The sequence below is a fragment of the Odontesthes bonariensis genome, chromosome 10 (assembly GCF_027942865.1).
Source record: "Odontesthes bonariensis isolate fOdoBon6 chromosome 10, fOdoBon6.hap1, whole genome shotgun sequence".
Classification (NCBI taxonomy): Eukaryota; Metazoa; Chordata; class Actinopteri; order Atheriniformes; family Atherinopsidae; genus Odontesthes; species Odontesthes bonariensis.
The window spans coordinates 25,197,282-25,209,239 of NC_134515.1; positions in this window are offsets into that span (position 1 = coordinate 25,197,282).

Consider the following 11,958-nt stretch of genomic DNA (forward strand, 5'->3'; position numbering starts at 1 on the left):
CCTCTCTCCTTCTCTCTCTCCCATTCTCACTTCTGCATTCACGCTACAACATCCTTTAAAGGCGGGTGTAAATAGAACTGGGAAAAAACATCACTCTAATCGCTGAATAAACATTCAAAAATGAAAGTTACGCAAAAAAAAGGGGCACATTCCTACCTGCACTTTGAAGTATGCATTCCAAAGCATTGTGTTTCTTCAGTTCGCGGATGAGATTGCTGACTCAATGAGGCAGCAATGACAAATCACTTTACCAACACAGAAACATACGGCAGTATTCACTGAAACAATCAAGTCCCAGTGCCAGCAGTTTTTGCCATATTTCACTTCAAATATGATATTCAAGCATATTAGCAGCAAAAATGTCAAATTTATAAGGTGTTGTACCATCAGTACACATTAAATCAGTGCATGTCATATAACGTGTAAAAGTGACCACATGTTAGCAAGCAGAGCACAAATAGATTCACTGTTGGGCTGTCATGCAGTCAAATACAGTCTGACAAGCCAATAATAAACAGCAGGTGTGTAAGGATTTTTTGGGGGTCAAATGTGAACCTGGTGACCCGTAAATCGAGCGTCCAAAGGAAATGTAGAACCTCTCTTTACTTCTGTTTCTGACTGGAGGAAGGCCCAAAGAGCTCAGAGGACTGTGTACAAAAGGCGAAAAAGCCATTGAGGAATAAAAAGGAATCTGATTCTCAAAAGGCATCATGAGCATGAAGCAGAACCTGACGCCAAAGATGAGGGGAATCTTTGATTGTAATTAGCGCAGACAGACAAAATAAAACAGACAGCCAATCACGTGGCAGCGAGACTTGAACCTGCGATTCCTTCCCACACACACTCAGCAGTGACAAAGCCAATGAAAGACAATTTCACAACTTTGTGTGTGCATGTTATACGCAATGCCGCTGCATTCTGTATGCATGTGTGTGCTTGGATGAACAAGCTGTGGGTGTCTGTGTGTGTGTGTGTGTGTGTGTGTGTGTGAGTGAGTGAGTGTGTGTGTGTGTGTGTGTGAAAGTGACTCACCCAGTGTCAGTTACTCCTCTACTAAAATGTCCTTTCCTTTTTTACTTCACACCTCTTTGCTATTTTAGGGCCATGTTAGCAGAACTAGTAGTATCCAGAGATCACACACATGCAAACACACACACACACACACACACACACACACACACACACACACACACACACACACACACACACACTCACAACAACATGCAAAACACATTTGGAGTGTTTTGGAGGAGTGAGAGGAGCTGTGCATCTTTTATGGTGCGCCGGTACAATGGCTTATTCTGTGGAGCTGACAGAAATATCCAGGGTTACTCGCAAAGTGAAAAATATCGTATTGCATAAGATGATGAAAGGACCTGACCACGTAAATGCAACAGTAGCTCTCTCCCACAAAGGCACGTACGCACATTCCCTCGCACTCACACAAGCATGGGCTCACATTGACATACACACACACACACACAATGATGTCCTAATAGTGTCCTGCAGGCAGGCGGGCAGAGGCGGATTGGGATAGAGAAACTGGAGCTGAGGCAGAGTGCTGACTCAGGGAACAAACCAGTGAGAGAGAGAAAGTGTGTATGTGTGTGTGTGTGTGCGTGTGTGTGTGTGTGTGTGTGTGTGTGTGTGTGTGTGTGTGTGTGTGTGAGAGAGAGAGAGAGAGAAGAGGACATTGTGCCACGCGGAGGCCTCTTGACTAGTGTGTGAAAACCAGAAAGTCTCGACCAGCACTTTGCTCACTTTGAATTATTTTACCCACCGCTTTGAGGTTGGGACCAAAGCTGCCTGCTGCCGTGACAACGGAACCAAAACCCAAAGTCTTACTCTTGTGACAATTCCATTGAGAAAAAAAAGAGAAGTGAAAAGGAGAAGTCTGAGTTAGCCTTCGTCTTTTTTGGTTATATTATTTCACTCTTTGTTCTTCTGAGCAAATGCTTTGCGAGAGCTGAGATACCTGCTTAAGTGTGCTTGAAGAAGTTCCATCTTCAAAGATGAATTAATTTGATTCAATTCAACCATATTCTTTAGTTACGATGACAGTCTAATCAACACATTAACTGCAGAGATCTAGAGATACATCGTCAGATGATCTGGCAGATTTTCACCCATTCCCTATCCTAAAAAACACAAGCATACAGCTGAATTCATTGCTCAGAATTTCTGTGAATAGGGTTACACTATTCTGTATTATTATTTCTGCTCTACTTAGTTTGTAGAGTTACTTAGTGGTAGCCCATTGGCTTTAGGTTTCACTTTTATTGGTTGTCTGATTCAGCTGTGAGTCTAACACCCAAGTCTGGTGATGGAATGGTAACCTCTTCACTGTATCCCCCTCTCACTGCATGCTACTAGATTTCTACAATCAATTTGGAGTCTCAAACTTGTTTAAGGATGAGTATTTATCCACATGTAAAGAAAAGTAATATTCATTAATCTCAGAAACATCAACAAGGTTTGGCCTTTCCTAATTTAGGAGGATAAGCTGAAAACATGAACTATGCCTTCATTTAAATTAGACTACACTATTTTAATACACAATTTCTATAACTCATAACAAATTCTGCAACTTAGCTGATTTTTTCGGAGACGCTCCCAAAATGTGGAATATCACACCCACTTCTGTCTTAATTTCATTTCTAAATGATCTTATCTCTGTCTGCTCACTTTTCAATTAAATGCACAATTACTGTACAGACTGAGTAGAACAGAGATATGTACTGATTTATTTGTGAGATTACACTGATCATTATAACAAAAAGAAATGATGAACTACACTATGAAAGAAAAAGTTTAATTGTAATAAACCAGCAGCATCTTTAAAAACCTTTAAAGTGACACATGTTTCAATGTGCAGCAGGAGTGGGTATGCAACTGTGCATGTGTAATACAACGTATATTGACTGTGCTCTGAAAACATGAGCAGCGAGTCAGTAACATCCAGGTGGTTTTTGGTTTACCCTTAAATTTCACTCCTCCCATCGCTCTTTATCTTTCTCACTTCCCACCTCTCTCTTCCCTCCCCATTCTTCACCCTCCTTGTTGTCTCCCTCTACCTTTCCTGCTTCATTATTTGTCCTTTCCCTCCAGCTAAAAATAAATGCTGCCCCGTCACTATAACAGATCACCTCAGAGGAAGTTTGCCAGCATTGGACAGTGTTTGATACAGCTACAACTCCATCCACTCCACCAAAACACACACACTCACACATGCCACCAGCCTTGGATCACGACGGTGTCAGTGTATTAGTGTTTGCGACTTTGTGCTCATATGAAAAGTGTGTTTGTGTGTGTGCTATACAAACAGGTGCAGTAACCTCATGGGGCTGGCTGAGCTGTTGGAGGGTTGACAGTGTAGGTGCAATAGTTACTTTAGGTCACAGCAGTCAGAGAACTGGAATAACAAATACTATCTCGCTTACGCACACAGACAAGGTTGCACCTGTGCTCTGCTGTTCAAAGTAACAGGAATATAAGTGTGAGAGAACTACTGGGCGGAGGGATGTAGACAATGAAAATATGTGTGAGCGAATTTCCACAAGGATAAGTGTGAAAATGGGTTCTTATGCAACAAAGAAGGATAAAGGGAGAGTGTGAAAAAGAGCGGACTCGACGGGCCGCTCGTGTGACTCGTAAGAAAATTAAATAAACAACAACTTCTCACTCCTGCTTTCGCACTTGATGTGCAACTCATTCGAGTCTGACGGAGACGGCGCAAGGTGTCACTGTTCAGTGCCCGGGAGATTTTTCCTTCTTGTTTCCTGTTCCCATGGCAACTGTGTGGTGACCTGCGGTGACCCCCAAGGACAGGAAGGGGGTGGAGGTGAAGTTATTGTTTTGCACATGTTAGTGCATGAATAATTGTGTGGTCATCGTGTCTTGTTAAAGTTGACCATCAGTCTGGATGGTAACGAGAAATTGCTTCTGTATGGATCAAATGATCACTGCAAAGCAAAGTAATCTCATGAGTTCGTTTACGGCCGTGTCTGCCAATGTGATCAGTCTTTAAATTTGCTTCTAATATGTGTGTTTCCATTGTGTTTTGTACAGGTTTCACCTATTTTCTTGAATTCAGTGTTATCCCTCTTTCTTTGTTCATCTTATTTCCCCATCTTTCTCCATGTGTGTGTTTGAGAGTGTAAAAGGTTGCTCCACAGCACTGCTACCTGCATTTAAACAGGCTCTGTTCTCTCGTTATCAGAGTGACATTTGTGCAGTCCTGCAGAGCCATCTGGATGCGTCCTACACACATGTGAGAGAAACCGGCTTCGGTTTGGATCTGACTCACATCAAACAGCCTCTCTGCCCACACACACATACATATACGCATACTAGGACACAAACACCAAATACAGACGGCACAAACAGAGCGGTTTCCAGGAGCTAATATCTGACATTTAACAAAAAGTGAGGGGACAGAGAGGCACTTCGCACTTGAGACTTTCCAATCACAACAGTGGAGGTTCTCTGAAAACAGCTGCATGTAAAGCTGGTGACAGCTGTGGAGAAAACAGAAAGATATCTTTTTAATAAAGCTAGTCTAACTGATATTTTATTTCAAAATTGTGCGAATGTGCATCGAAATGTATGGGACAGCCCCACAGTGAATATGCATTTGTATGTGAATGCCACAGGTTGGAGTTGTGAAACTGTGTCTATGGCTCCTTGGCATAGACAAAGATGAGTATCGAGTCAAGGTGTTAGGCTGCGTGATTGTCCAGGAAAGTCCCAAAAAATTAAATATGTGATCAAAGTAATTGATTTACTCTGAGTATCAGCATGAATAAATCATTGAATGTGAAAGAATATGGTATTGAAACATGCAAAGTATCAGTTAGAGAGTACACAAGGTATCGCAGGGAGCTATTTCTGCAAGCAAAGCACAATTTGTACCAAAAATACCAACACCAAAAATGCTATGTTTGTCTTAAAGCTATGTTATTCCAAATGCCTAGAATCACGACTAAATTTATCTCATAAAATCTGTTTGTGGTCTGGTATGTGTAACTTGTACTGTTGTTACTAGGAGTATAGGGGACAGAAAAAAGGCCCGCGTGACTGAAACACAGAAGAGATCGATGACTACGAGTGTAGATTCTAAAATGCTGCATCTGGACCAATTTTATATCCTGGTTTCACAACAGGCTGTAATCTTCCGAGGAGATGCTATGACTGTTGCTCGACATTTGTGAAAAGCCAAACGCAGTTTCGCTATGACTCTGTCAGTGCAGCGAGCCATAGAAAAGCACACACAAGTGCATACACAAGTGAACCAAGAGGCTGTCATCAGTGTGAAAGGTGCATGCACCCTCGATCGAGGCTGTCTATACGTAATGGTGGGCCTTCAGAGCTCTTTACTTGAATAGCTCTGTGCATGCAGGTTGCAGAGACCCACTGTGATGTTGTGAAGCTTGCTCTGCTGCATGCAAGGTGGGACTCTCTCTATCCCATTCATCTATCTCTCTTTCCTTCTCTCCTACCTTCGCTCATCTATAATTGATTGCTCCCACTGTACCAACTTCATTTGCTGGCTGTGAATAATGAATGAGACACACAGTGGAGGCACTTTTTCCTCTCCGCTGGTTTGATACCCGATTAGCTGTTTACACTTTATCGGTGCTATCTGTGACCAGGCATGGGGTTCCCAACATAGGCCACCAAGTGAAGAAAAGCTGCCAAGAAAGCTACTCTTCTTCTGAGAGAAAAAAGCTTCACAGTGTCACAAATAAAATGAAATCCCACCAATTAATGTAAATCAAGCGAAGCATGATTCATGACTTTGAGCAACAGGCATGTGGTAAAGTGGCGAGCATGTATGTTTAATACATGAATGGCAGCTTGAGAGTGAAACTGTAGGGTTGTTGTATGGAAATGAACCCCGTGACACGGTGAATGCATAATTCCCCGGGCAATCTCATAGCCCTCTCACATGCACAAACTTCATACTGTACTTTACACACGTGCACACGCTTTCAAATACCTACACTCACAGAGACAAACTGTTCTCTGGCACATTGAGATGTGCTCCTTTGAGGTGCATGCCATGTGATGCACATTCTGCTTACCTCCTCTACACGGCTCAATGGACTTTCAAGCTGGGTCCAACTCACAAGGGCTCACACTCCACCGAGATTATTAATAGCGAGTTTTGGTTCCACAATGTCCCAAAATAATGTCAAGTGAAGGAGCTCAGAGCTCAGTGGCAAAAGATGACATTATTAAAGTTACATCAACCAGATGTAATCCCCTCCACCACCACCATCCACAACCAACCCCCCCATCCAATCCTAGGACTTGCTCACCTATTGTCCCAGGGCCATGCCAACAATCAAATTGTTGTTCATGATAATAGGAGATATAGGCTGACACTAGTCTGCAGTTAGAGAAAGTTGTAATGGACAGAAGGGGCTGGGTGTGGGCAGCTGAGGGCTGACGATACAGCAGCTGCTCGACTTTCTGCAACCTGACAGAGTGATTGCATGTTTGTTCTTGGAAGAGCAGCGATGATGACAGTGATGATGGCACTAAGATGATGAGGATGTGGAGGAGGAAAGCAGTGAGGAGATGGTGGATGTTAGGAGTATGGATGGAATTTGTGATCAATCCATCTTCAGTTCCACCTCAAGTCTAATGTTTAAATGTTTGAAAACCAATGTATCCATTTCCATCTCTCAGTCCGTTGTCTGGCTCTTTTTCTCCTCCTGCATCTACACATTGAAAGAGTTAACCCTAATACATAGTGTACAGTAAAGGCCCTGAATGTCTGTCTGAGCCATTATGAAATAGAGACCGTCTGAGTCTGAATAAGTCTTAATCTGCAGAGGTAGACACAGTTATAAAGAGAGATGGAGGAGAGGTTGTGAGAGAAAAGACTGAGAACACAAGAGAGCAAGAGTGCGTGAGAATGAGAGGTATACTGTAGGGAGATGGAGGGAGAAAGCAACAGAGACGGTGGGAGAATAGATGAGCATGGGAGTGTGTGAGAGTGATAAATAGAGACGGAGTGAGCAGGAGGAGGGGGGAGTGTAAACAGCATAAGGTTCACTGGGTTCACTGTGATGTAGAAGAGCTGAAAGATGGGCATCAGAACTTGAAGCCCGTGGGGCTGGATAGTGGTGCGTGACTCACATACTCATGCATACATTCACACATATGAACACGCATGCAATTCTAGTATTCTGCAATTAGGCGAATGCAAATGCTTCTTCATATCCAAACGTGAACCATATATACACACAAGCCCCAGGGTGGAGATCTGACACATGAATAATAAAGGCATGTGGAACAAGGGACATGTTGACAAGTTTTTAATCTTGTTGTTACCTCACAGCCAAACAAATGGTCACTCACTGGCGTGTCAATGGATAAATATTTTCAGAAAACCTTTTGTACATCAGCATTCACAAATGTGATTATTTTTTGTAATGAAACCGCTGACTACACATGGTCTGACATTTGAATAGAAAGGAAAAAGAGAATACAGATAGCCTTTATATTCGCAGGTCACCCAAAACTTTTTTTTTGTGAAATTTGCTTGAGTTATCTTGCGATGACTAATGTCCACTTAATAAAACACTAAGTTTGTTGCTGCATATCAGTGGCGTGACAAGTCAAACCGATACTGTCACTCACTCGGTCCTTGTTGCCTGTATTCTCTGCATGAGTCACCAAATCTCATTTAGACGCTGCATACCTTTGCGAAACTGACATCACAAACCAGCATGTTAACCCCATACTGATCTTTCCAAGCACACGTTTACAGCTCCTCTGCATAGAGCAACACACGCAAGACGCTATCAAGCTGTTACTAATTCCAATCTGAGACTCAAATGTAAATTTTAAAAGTACAGATAAACATTACTACCCAAAGACAAGGGAGAAATTCTAAACATAACCGAAGCTTGCACAGCAATGAGCTCACTGCTGTCATAAAGTTTTGATGACATTACAGGTAGATATAGTATGTTGTATAACGGTCAGAAACCCTGGTATGGACAGAGATTACTGAGTACCGTGGCTGTGTTTATTTTACATTGCTGCTTTCAAAGAAGATGTTGTTCACTAAATTGCCTTTAAATATATTGCACAAAAATCTGTTCACAAAAGGCTGTGCCACCCACAGCAGAAGCCAGCAAACCTTGTCAACTTTTTAGTCTCTCAACAGCTAATTAACACCTTGACAGAGCTGTGTGCTCTGAGAACAAAGGCACCGCCTCTGTCGCCTCTCCGTCCTGCCACATTTAGCATGTACATACTGTCTAACAGGGAAGCTCAGAGGCACAAGTTGGAACACTGGCAGGCAGGTGTGCACATTTGTGCACGTTGCACTTCGCTGTCTGTTGCCATGGTGACCCCCAGAATGTCCCTACACAGCACATTGTGATATTTTTAATAAAGTTTGAGGGCTTTGACTTTGCTGTCTGGTGTGGCTGTGAAGATGTGAACTTTTCTCAGATGTGTCGCTGGGGCTCAGCTTTGTGTCAGCAACCCGAGAAAATCCTGCCGCATACGTCGGCAGGCTTACAGCTTCAGTCAAACGTAACATATCCAAACAGGGGAGTAACAGCCACTGACCAGGAATGATGTGTGCGTAAAAGTGAATACATGTGTTTGTTACTGTGTCTGCGTGCATGCGCAAATGTGTATATTTACCACATTATGACTCATAAACCACATCAGAGAATATGCTGCAGAAAACTGAGACAACACAGTTTCAAAGAGGAAGCCAGCACTGATAAAGCTGAAAGAGGTACAGGCCCAACTCACACATAAACAGTTAGACACACACAAATATGTTTGAACATATATTCACGTAGACACACAACCCTGTGAACAGTCGCTGGAAATCCCCTTTTGTTCACCTGAATGAATTAAACCTGGGAGTATCTGAAACCTCAAATTCAAATTTGAATAGTGATCATGATGTCTTTTGCTATTGCTGGTTGAGGTAACAACAAATCTGAGGGATATGATACTACTATCTATTGCATTTTACATATGAAAGTGGAAAAAGTCCTTTCCGAGTTACAGCAAAGTCATTTTCATTGGGATAACTGCACTGACAGCAGCACACAGGTTCTCCTTCTCGAGAGTGGGAAGCTGTAATATGAAATTCTCACCAGCAGATGTCAACACTGACTCACTAATGAGGTATACTAGGCTGTTAAGACTTCCTCTATCAATGAGAACTTTGATGACAGAAAATGTTTTCCCTCTTTATTAGACAAAATCCAAAATCATAATGACTACGGTGACAAATTGAGGCAAAACAGACCATGAACTGTATCTTGTCCTTCTTTATCTCCTTGCATGGTCTTGGATGTGTTTTCCATGGCATAAGTGGTTGGACTGGAGCAGCCTTTTTCAGCTGAAGAGTGATGTAATTGCCTGTTAGAAGCCTCTTATTAAGGAGGTGGTAGTCAGGACCTGCAAGAAACCATGATACTAAGTGCCAATTAACCCCTTTCCCAGATGTGGCAGTGTTACCATGGGAGGAAAACACTGATGGACATGGGGTCCACGAGCCACTCTTTTTGAGAAAAACAGAGAGTAGTATCCTAAATATATCATCATAACAATACTAATAATTAAATACTAATTATAAGCAAATTCAAAGCATTTGCTCCTGTCAGAGACTCAAAAAGGCCTTTTCAGGTCTTTAAAGACCCTCCCCCTCCCAGGCTTCACGATGGTTTGATCTGCAGCCCACCATCCTTGAACCCCCACGTAACAGCACTTTGCACTTGTGTATGTGTATGTGTTTAAGAGCGTAAGTGGTGGAAAAGCTATAAAAAGCTGCTGGATGTGGCAGACATGCTTCTTAACATCATCACATGCATTTTGGTCGCCCAATTTCCCTTGCAGCTTCTACAGGGCAGCCGCTTCTCCTGATGCACAGGATGGAGGCAACAGGTCCATCTAGAGTCAAAATTATCACAGCTAGCTGAATTTGCAATCTATTTCAAAGCAGTTTGGTTTGCCTACAAATGCCAGAAGTGAATTCATAAACAAGTCTTTTTCGTATTTGTGTTTTAACAGTGTTTTTATGCACATGTTGTTCATGCTTGCTTTAGGTAAACTTTTCAACAGAAAGAATATATAATATCAAAGTAATTTATTTGGATGGATTTTAGGGGGGGTGGGGAATAAGGAAATTATCTGCATGTCTTACTTGCTAAGGGTTACATCAGACTGTGTGTGGAGATATCAAGAAGAGAGGGACCCTCAGCTGCTATTGATGCATAATTAATGGCATTACGTTCTAATAAGCCAGCAAACCTAAATGTTATCGATGCATTAATAAAGGGCAATGGGTCTCTCATTTTTTAATTAGTCATTAAGTCAGCAGTTGTAAATGTTAACAAGTTATTTTGATTCCTCACTGCTCTTTGCAAGAAGTTAATGGTCAAACCGGAGTTTATCCCAGCTGCCATCAGGTGAGAGGCAGAGTACTCCCTGGACAGGTCACCTGTCCATTACAGGGCTTTTCCATAGTCTTGTATTTCATACATATTTGTGGTCATTATTAATCTTTAAGTTATTAATAACTGATCTGTAAACAAAGAAGAATCCTAACATTTTATAAATCAGTCATGCTGCTCATCAAGGGGAGTACCACTTGGAGAGTGAACTGATTTGTCAAATGTTTCTTCTGGCATTCCTCTCAGTTGGTCCACTGCCTTTTTCCAACCCAGCCTCCACTTTGCAAGTATATATTTCATGGTTGCAACCCTATTAATTTGACAAAAACTGGCTGCAGACAGAAAGACTATAAAAACGTTTTATAATGCTCATAACTGCTGCTCTGGTTGTACATAAAGTGTCACTGGAGGCACTTTTTAATCGTGATCAAACACACACACTCATAAAGTGAAAACAATACCAGCCACACAGTCGAAAACAATAATAGGGGCTTCTGAGTTAAAGGGAAGGCATCAGTCACAGAGCTGGGATAACATCTCACATGAGTAGCAATGGTATTAGTTCGGCTACTCCAGGGTCTCATTCAATAAAGTTTTTATATGAATAAGAACTGATGAACATCTTATGAAACATCCTGATGGAGAGCCCCGAATGTGGCAAATGAGGAAGAAGAAGAGTCAGAGCATGCTGCATTAAAAATGTTGTTTATTTTTCAAAATGTGCAGGATGAACCGGTGGAGTGGCAGAACGCAGGTGGTTGGAATAAAAAAAAAAACACAAATAAAACAAAGCTGTGATTTTCATCCAAATTTCTTCCATGGAGCTATAACATGCAATCAACCCACTTGTGCTACCTCACAGTTAGAATGTTTACCAAACTCCTTGGGTTTATCAAAACCTTGATAAACAATGCTTTCTGGAAATATCAGCAAATACTATATAAAGAAACAACAGAATGAATGCATGAACATAACTAACAGAAGACATGACATAGAAATACACAACATAGCAAGGTGTATTTGGTCATGTAAATTGATTAAATTGTTAGGCTTTTCTTTCACAGTTTACTTTTAGCCATCGACAAAGATAGTAAATAAACATCAAATGCAGAGCAAAGTAGGTAAAGCTAACATGGTACACTCCTCAGTATTATGTAAAAAGATCCTTCTGATCCTGCTGACCCCCTTAAGTCACCAGTTGGTACAGGCCACAATGCCATAGCCCACTCATCCCCTCAACATACACACATATATACGCGTACACACACACACACACACACGCACACGCACAATAGTTTCTAAGCCATACATCTCCTTACAACTTAGCCAGTCTGACAGAGTGAGCGTGGGGATCTGTATGTGTGTGTGAGATGCAGAGAGGAAGCCGAGATGAGAGTGTGAAGCAGTGAGAGGGAAAACCTAGAAAAAAAAAAGAAAAAGCAAATCAAAGAGGAGGGAGGGAGTCAGCGATCAGAGCAAACGGGCAGAGCAGAGCCGAAGACTGAGAGGAGGGAAGAAA